Raw genomic sequence first — 9371 nt, 5'->3', positions numbered from 1 at the left:
CTCTCTCGCTTCTCCTGGGCGCCGTGCCCTCCACCCGGGTCAGTGAGGCTGCACACGCCCGATTGCTGCGGAGGTGGAGGAGGCGCAGGAGAAGCGCGGAGGAAGTGCACTGGCGACCCCCGAGGAGATACATGGTCCGCAGCCGGAAGGAGCGGTGCCCCGCGCTGCGGAGAGCGCTTTTCCACCGGATCGAGCTGGGGCGCAAAGTTCTTAGGCCAGAAACTCCCTCTGAGACAGCCGCCTTCTGCGCAGCTAGCCCCTTCTCCATCCCAACGCCTCACCCCCACTGACCACGTTCTCCAGGCCGCGAGGAGGACCGTGATGATCATGGTACAGTAGAGACGACAGAATAATGCTGGGGACCGTTCTTAAACGCTCCAGGTTGGGGGAGTGACCTGCGGCAAAATTCAGAGCTGCCCTCACCCCAGACCCCACCTCGCCGCCCCAGCCCCAGGCTCCGGGTAGAACTCCGAGCTGGAGGGAGGTCTGCTCAGAGTGGAGGCGGCAGCGGCAGTCCCCTGTGGCCTGGGATGCTCAGCGTGGCCCCAGAATGAGCCGCCCTCACTCCCTGGGCCCTTTCACAGCTTTGAATCTGGGGTCCTCTGACCTGGCACCTGAGCCCCACTGGGGGGAGGGGGCATCTGACTTGGGATGTGGATTATACCAAACCAGGGGCACCAGGGACTTCCTGGAAATGCTGCTCGCCTGTATTGGTGCACTCCTCTGGGTCTGAGCAGATGGGGAGAAATCCATCAGCAGCACCACCACCACCACTCAGAACTGCGCTTCCTGGCACTGGAGGGAGACCACAGGGCTGGTTTTTCAGTACTCTTTTTAGCAGGGGTGGGAGGCTTTGTGTGTAACTGGGAGTGATCTCTTACCCACTGAAATCCGCCTACCCACCCCATTTCTGGAGCACAGTGGGGGGCCTTCTACAAACACAAACTGGCCTTGCACACTTTTGTCAGTATTATCGATACTTTCTCATTTCCTCTCCTGGGCTCTCCAGAGTGTTGCCCCAGGCCCTGTTCCTCCAGCCCCCGTTCCTCCAGCCCCCACTCTGAGGACCACCTAGTCACAGAGCTCTGGGACTGAATTCCACTTGGCTGGTCTTCTCTGTAAGAGGTCCAGAGAGGAGTCATTTCGAGAGTTGCCCAGGAGCCTCCACATATAGCTGAAGGGCACTGCCGGGCCTCTCTGGCTATCTTTGCCCAGACTTCAGTACAGGGACAGGTTTCATCTCTGCAGTGTTCTGTGCCTATAGGACCAGCTCCTGCCCAGTTGGCAGTGGGGATGCCTTGTCCTCCAAAATGTTATTCTAGCTTGATTAGCAGCAAGCCCCTGGCATCAATTTCAACTCTGAATGACCTACTCAATTTATGTAATAGGGAAATGATGACTTCCCTGCATGGGTCTTTCAGGAAACTAGCCCTGTGATGAATGTGGCTTTTGCCCACTGAATCAATATTTAAGCCACTGACTGCCAGCTGGCTACTCCCACCCTAAGCTGCTACAGCTGCCTCCTGAGGATAGGGCTCACCACTGCAGATTCTGCCCAATAGGTCCATAGTGGCTGCGCTGGCCAGTCTTGCTGTGAACTTACTGTCTGATCTCATCATGTGACTGATGTGTCTAAACCACCGTCTCTGGTGGCTCCCCTAAAACTGTAAAAGTTTAGTCTTTAAACCCTGAGGCCTCCATTCAAACCCTTTAATGAAGTGATTCCCAGTAAAACGTTCCGGTCTTGCCTACAGCCTCTTCTCAGGTATTCCATTTCCACCCAACCAGGTCTTTGCTCGGTGCCATGGCCCTTATTGGAAGGACATCTTCTTTCTCCTCTCCACTTCTTATATGTAGCTCAACTCAGGTTACACTTTTTCAAGAAAACTTTTCCTTTGTAGTATATTTTAACTCAATCACTTTGATGATTTCAACTCCAAGCATCTTGAATCTGCCATGCACTAGAGAACTTCAGACACGACCCTTGAACTGGTGCAGCCTCTTTCTTTTTCTCCTTCTCGCACCCTCTTCCTCTCTCTGTGCCTTTCTGTCATTTAGGAAAGAAAATGCAAAGCACTGCTTAAGAAAATTACTAAAAAGGAACCTAAGAACATTTATTCCCCTAAAACAAAACCAACCAAAAAACTTTTGAGAAAACCCAGTGCATGAGAACCAGCTACCAAAGGTAGAAGGTACCGAGAGACTAAAGAAGGTAGACAAATTTAGGATTACCACAGTGCAATTTATTAGACATAGAAGTGTGTCTCAGCAGCAAGATAGATTCTTGCACCACAGATCTGAGCAGCAGGAAGAAGGTGGCCCACAGCCAATTAGAATGTATGATAATAAGCTTTTATATATAAAGAAATTATTTAAATATATCAAAAATCATTTGTAAAATATTTGTAAAAACTATTTGTAAAATAAAATAATTGCAATTTTTTTTTAAAAAAAGAAAAGAAAATACAATGCAGAAGTTTTATCCAGGAAAATTAGGTAGGTCAAGTGCAACCACTGGCAACCTCACTCTTGGGTATAAACTAAGACAAACAAATGTGCATCCACACAAAACTTGCACTTTAATGTGCAGGGAAGAAAAACAACAACAAACAGGTTCATTAACTGATGGATGGGAAAGTAAGACAATGCTTCTGTACAATGAAGTATTCAGCTATAAGGAGGAGTGGAATGCTGGCACATGCTGATGCATGAATCTTGAACTACTGTCTGATTGAAGGAAGCCAGTCACAAAAGACCACATATTATATGATTCCACTTGAACATTTCTCTGTCCAGAACAGGGAAGTTCCTAAAGAGAGAAGGAACTTAGTGGTTTGGGGGGTTAAGGAAAAATAGGAATGACTGCTCATGGGTATGGGATTTCTTTTAGGGGCAATAAAAATGTTTTGAAGTTGGTTGTGGTGATGATTCCCCAGCTTATAAACAGACCAAAAAGATCAAATTGTATACTTTTGTTTTTTGTTTGAGATAGGGTCTCAATACATAGAATTGATCTCTTGGAAAATAATTTCTTTAAATTAAAAAAAATAGAGAAAAGTAGAACCAGTTTAGCTGTGTTAAAGAGAAAATTAATTTGAATAAATTGAATTTGAATAAAGGACTTTGTTCCAGAAAATACTTTCTCTTAATTATTGATCTGTGTTGGTAAATTTTTTATTAGAAATTCAGCATTCCAAGTAGCATATTCAAAATGTCCCCAGTGCCTTCTAATTGCTGATCTCCCCCTTCCCACTTACTGTCTGCCTTACTTGGTGGTAGTTGGCTGTGTGACAAGATACTTTTTTTTTTTTGTACTGGGGATTGAACTCAGGACCTTGAGTTTGCGAGGCAGGTGATGGAACCACTGAGCTAAATCCCAGCCCACAAGATACTTTTTTAAATGTCTGCAGAAATTGATCATCTCTAGCCTGTGGAAGTTAGTTGCCTTCTTCATTGTACAAAATGCAGCAACCTTCCTTTCCCATTCTCTTGGAATTAAGGGTTTTGTAAAACATTTTATGTTTTAAGTGACTTGGCAAGGGTTTTCCCACACCATATTTCACAGAACTGGTGGCTGAGGAGGAGTGAACCACTTTTACCCAAGACCTTCTGGGGTGGAAGAGAAAAACGTCTGATCTAATTTGAGGCCAGGGAGTCTTGTTGAAGAAAAGCAGTAGTGTGTATGTGCGTGTGTGTGTGTGTGTGTGTGTGTGTGTGTGTGTGTGTGGCTATAGGGATAAAGTTCCCTTGAAGTGAAATTATTCTCAGGAAGGGGAAGTTTGACTGGAAGTTCAGACAAGGCATAAAAGCTTGGGTGGCACAGGATTGCTGGATGTCCCATATGTCCATCTCTCCAGAACTCTGGGGTTTGATGACAGGCTTAAGCCTGAGCTTATGACCTGAGAGGAGGTCAAACCTTGGTGCCTAAAGTGAAAGTGCATCCAAACAATGATAAACAATGTCCAAATGTTGTGGTATTGCTAACCATAGCAATTACTTTGCTCCTTTTCTCTCCAGTTGGCATTTAAAAGAGGGGGTTCATTTAGACTGAATAAACCCTATGAAAAATACACCTCTATTTCCTTATTTTTGTTGTGTCTAGATGTTTTACCCATTATTAAAGGGTAATACTGACATCTTCAATTACCATTGTGAACTTATCTAGTTCTTTCCTCAAATCTTGTCAGTGTTTACCTCATGTATTTTGGGGCTCTGTTGTTTGGTGTATACATATATTTGTAATTGTTATTGCTTCTTGATGAATTTACCCTTTTATTCACATGTAATATCCTTTTTTGTCTCCTATAACAATTTTTGACTTAAAGTCTGTTTTGTCTCAGAACAGTAAATCTACCCCAACACTCTTTGGGTTACTGGCTGCAAGGAATGTCTTTCTAGTCCTTTCACCTTCAACCTGTGTGTGTCTTTGGATATTAAGTGACTCTCTTAAAGACCACATGTAGTTGAATCATGAGACTGTGTGTCTTAAATCTCAACTTTTAAAATAATTCCTTGATTGTTTGGCTGCCTCCTGGTATATTTCTTTCTTTCTTTTTTTTTTTAAGAGTACACACTGTGTTCAGACGTGGTGTGGGCCACCATGCAAACTCATGCACAATAGCCTCCCGGTGTATTTCTAAATCACTGATGAGCAGATATTCATTGAGAACCTACCAGATGGAAAGCGGTAGAGGAATCTTGTGTATGTATTTGTGTGTGATGAACCATGTTCTGTGAGAGATACAAGATACACATAAGGTGCACATGAGTGAGGCAGGGAGTGCTGTGATATAGCAGGCACAGTTGGCAGCAGACTGTATGGTGCTGACAGCTGGGGCAGAGCAGGGAACCTGCGGTGAGGGCGACAGCAGCCAGAGGAAGGCCTGGATAGCAGGCAGGAGATGGTCTTGGGTCAAAGGTTGGGTGAATCTGGATGAACTGGAGGAGAGGGAACATCCCAGCCAGCAGAATTGTCCTGGGTACAAGTGTGGAAGCAGAGAAAAATCACACTGTGTGCAGGAACTTTGTGAGAAAGGGTGGGTATGGGGGACAGGAAAGCGAAGAGGCTCTGCTTTATCACTGTGACCTCGATGGCTGAACTAAGCCTCTCAGTGTGCTTTAGCTCATGCAGTAACTGACCCCGTGAAACCCAAAGGTGAGTGAGAAGCTGTGCCAGGTGGCACACATCTGTTGTCTCAGCATTCTGGGAGGCTGAGGCAGGAGGATCTCCAAGTTCCATCCCAGCCTGGGCAATTTAGTGAGATCCTGTCTCCGAAAATTAGAAAAGGATTAAGGATATAGTTCAGTCCAAAGGCCCTGAGTTCCATCCTCAGTACTGTATAACAAAAACCAAAACTCCTGAAAGCTGAGAGTGGGATCTCTAATACAGAGGGACTTGTGCTTGAGGAAGACAATTCTCTGTCAACATTTCAGTTTTCCAACATACACTGCCACTGTGAGTTCTCAGCTGTGTCTGGGGAGGAACCCCAGACATACGGGGTGCATATTGAGTGTGAGCCAGGGCCTGTCCTGTTGAAACCTCCCTGTGCTCCGGTTTCCACATCTGTCTCTGAAGAATGTACAGTGCCATCTCCGTGTCACCATGACACTTGAAGATTAATGAGTGCACCAGTCATGTCCTGTTCACAAGGAGTTTAGACAGAAAGACCAGAATCCTGGGGGGAAGCAGCCATAAGGCTACTGGGAACCACTTCTATGTCTTGATCTTGTTCAGAGAACTGGGGGTTCCTTGTCTACACAGCTCTGTGGAGTCCCCTTTTCCAACATCAAATCATTCTGTATTAAGAAATGATTTTTTAAATATCTATTTCTACTCTTTTTTATTTTAAAATATGATCCAGAATGGTTTTGTTTCATAGGGAAGGCTATGTTGTGCTATGTTGATTTTTGTCTCCCATGGATTTTGATATAACTTTGAAGATTTTATAAGTAATGCATAATTAACTTAGAATAATTGGAAAATTTAAAAAAGCAAAAATATAAGAAAATACAAATCACTCTAAACTCTTCCCATTATCTAGAGATAATTACTGTATCAATCATTTTAATGACTTCTGCCTGGTTGGATGGCTAGCCATCTTTCTATCACTTATCATTTATGTGATCTGTCTACACACACACACACACACACACACACACACACCTCTGAATCCAAATTATTTTTATTTTTGAGACAGAGCTATGTCACCCAGGCTGCCTTGAACTCCAAGCTTGAGCAATCCTCCTGCCTCAGCCTCCCAAGTAGCTGAGACTACAAGCATGTACCACTGCAACTACACATAAACTGATTTGATTAAAATTATGAGATATTTTCATGCTATTTTAAACTTATTTTTAATTTGTTATAAGCCATTCAGAAATATTTCAGTTCAAACATGTATGTTGAACACCTACTCCACGCTGAGCACTGAGGAAAGCACCTAGAGTTGGTCGGCCAGCAAAGGGTTTACACTGCTTTCATGTCAGTAAATACATAGGAAGTAGAGTTTGTGGACATGGTGTCCTCCCACGGAAGTTGGGCCAAGGGGTGGGTTGGCAGGGATGGCTGGATGCTCCAGATTCCTTCTTCTTCCTCCTGTTTCCTTTTTCATCACTCTTTCTTTTCTCATTAAAATGCCAGTAGATGTTGAGTTCCGCTTCTTAATGAGACTCATTTCCACTGGAGTTCATGCTCCACCTCTTTCTCAGCAAGAAGATGCCTGTTTTATTTGGGTGTCCATTGGCCCAATTAAAAAACCCTACTTTCAGGGGCTGGGGATTTACCTCAGTGGCACCGTGCCTGCCTTGCAAGCACAAGTCCTGAGTGCAATCCCTGGTACAAAAACCCAAACAAAACAAAAACCCCTACTTTCCAGCTTTTCCAGCGTCCCTTGCAGTTAGATGATTTTTTTGGTGTGTGTGGCACCTAGGGCCTTGCACATGCAAAGCTTGTCCTCTCCTACTCAGCTACACCCTGTCCTCTAGATGAGATTATATTTTTAAGTTCTAGCAAAATATGTGAGATTTCCAGGAAAGTTGCACAAAGGAAGTTAAATTCCACTGGGGTGGGGTTGAGGTGTTTTCTACTTCTACCATTTCTCTTTCCTCAGTCATGGTTCCTAGGGTGAGGGTGTGTGGGCTGGGGCTCCAGCTGCCATCTTGAATCATGAGTAGAGGTTTGGAAATATATACAAGGCCACAGCATGGAGGAACAAGTGATGAAATTACTTCTTTTATAGGAAAGAATTAACCTTTATTTGACCCACAGTTGTCCAGTCTTTTTTATTAGTTGAATATTCTGAATGTTCAAAGTCTCTATTTGACACAAGACTGAGATGAAAATTTAGATCCAACAGGCCTAACTGCTTTAGTGCTTTAAGTTTTCCATCTCATCCCCCAATCTCCTGGGTTATCTCAATTTTCTTGTTTGACCTTCCTGTGGTTTTACAGCTGCCTGATTCCTCCATATTATTGCAATAGGGAGAGATAAATGTTGGTGATTTTTCTTATCCCAAATACTAGGGTACCAGAACCAAGAGCAAACACAAAACCCAGGAGGAGGTGGGAGAGGGATGAGATAGCTGATATCTCATTGTTGGGACAAGTTGGCGGTCTGAAGTTACGGGGTGATCTTTTTGAAGAGTAGGGTGTCTGTTTTTGTTGGGGAACTTTTAGAAAGGAACAAGACCCAGAGGAGAGGGAGTGGAAGCTGCCACTGCAGAGTGGACAAAGACCACAGAAGCAGTTGTTCTTTCTGGCAGATCACGTTTGCACGATCAGCTCAGCTGTGGGTTTTGAAGCGTGCGCAAAGACAAGAGATGTGTTCATTAGACATTAATTAAAATCCTGGGCCAAGGACAGATCATAGCACAGAACATCATGTTAAACCTAAAGATCCGAGAGGGAAACCAGGGCTGCAGTTCTCCTGGATGAGAGCCCAGAAATGAGCCTGGGATGGGGAGATTTGAGGAGTGTTGAGAGGGACAGTTCCAGTAGGGTGAAGACTGGGGGAGGTGGGCATGGATGGGGAGGGAAGGAGAGTCTTAAGGGCACCTTGCCAGGTGTTACAGGAGCTAGTGGGGCTTCTGGAGAGGATGCTCCTCGAGGACAGGAGGTCTGCTCAGACCCTCTGCTGTGTGTCAGACGCTGTACTACTAAGGAACCAAGCTCATTGCAAACTGAGTATTTATTTGCTACTGGGGCTCAAACCCAGGTCCTTGTGCATGCTAGGCAGCACTCCACCACAGAGCTACAGACCCAACCTTTGTGTTGTGTTGTGTTGTTACGTTGGAGGCCTCAGACTTGTGTTCTTCCTACCTCAGCTTCCTGGTAGGATTACAGGCACAAACTACTGAGCCAGGCTTCAATTGCCTTTGTTTTAATGAGTGAATCAGAGAGAGGGAGGAGTGTTGTGGGTGGCAGCTGGATTCACAGAAAGGACACCAAGGTCCAGAGGCACAGGCAGCCACCCTGCTGCGCGGTTGCAATCTCCACCGAGACCTGGTGTCTGCTGGGCTGCAGGCAGGGTGTGGAGAGGATTGGCCTCCTCTGTTTTAGCTCCCTGGGGCATTTACTGAACACACAGACCCTGTTTAGCATACGGAGCAAGTTGCTCCTTTGTCCTAGATCAGTCGAAGGAGAATCCTCAGGTGGAGAGATGAGGGGGTGGAGGGGGAGACCAGAGGGATCATCTCCAGAAAGGTTACTGAGAAAGTTAAGTCTTTCCCAAAAATGTTGAGCAGGAAGGAAAGCACTGAATAAATTATCTGTTGGACTCGATTACAATCTGGGAGGTGTTTTCTCATTATGCATGCCCTCATTATGTTAAATGTAAAAAGCGTAACACTGCAACCAGAGGGTAAGAAGCCAGCCAAGCACTAGCTGGCGCATCCTGGGAGCCACAGCTGCCCCTGGCATTCCTCAGAAGCAGATTTTATCAGGAGAAAGCCTGGAGCAGAGCTGGGGCGAGGGCAGTGACAATCCCTCGATTCTTCAGTGACTGTCTTTCCACTGCCCTCAACAGAAACAGCTCCCAGAGAGCCCTTGCCTTGCTGGGAAGATTCTAGCTTTGCTCCTTTTTCCAACAAGTAGAATGGGACAGTAACCATATGCAGGATGTGCCACTAGGTGCTAGATGCAAGATGGACTCTGTCCTCCTTTCATGGCACCTCAGGATCAATAATGATGAGTAGCTTGTGATAGGAACAATGAAGGAAGACCCTGTGGTTCTGGGGAGATGTGTGCAGAGGCCTGACCCAGGCAGGCAGTGGCCAGGAGGAAGGTGTGTGAGTGGCATAGGGACCTTGGCAGGAGGGCAGAAGGAGACCTCTGGATGGGTGGGCCTGGCCCTGCAGGGCTTCGGAAACCCCGTA

The sequence above is a fragment of the Heterocephalus glaber genome, unplaced genomic scaffold, assembly GCF_053883595.1.
Source record: "Heterocephalus glaber isolate CG9 unplaced genomic scaffold, H.glaber_assembly_v1.0 deba00001457, whole genome shotgun sequence".
NCBI lineage: Eukaryota > Metazoa > Chordata > Mammalia > Rodentia > Bathyergidae > Heterocephalus > Heterocephalus glaber.
This window is presented reverse-complemented; position numbering follows the sequence as displayed.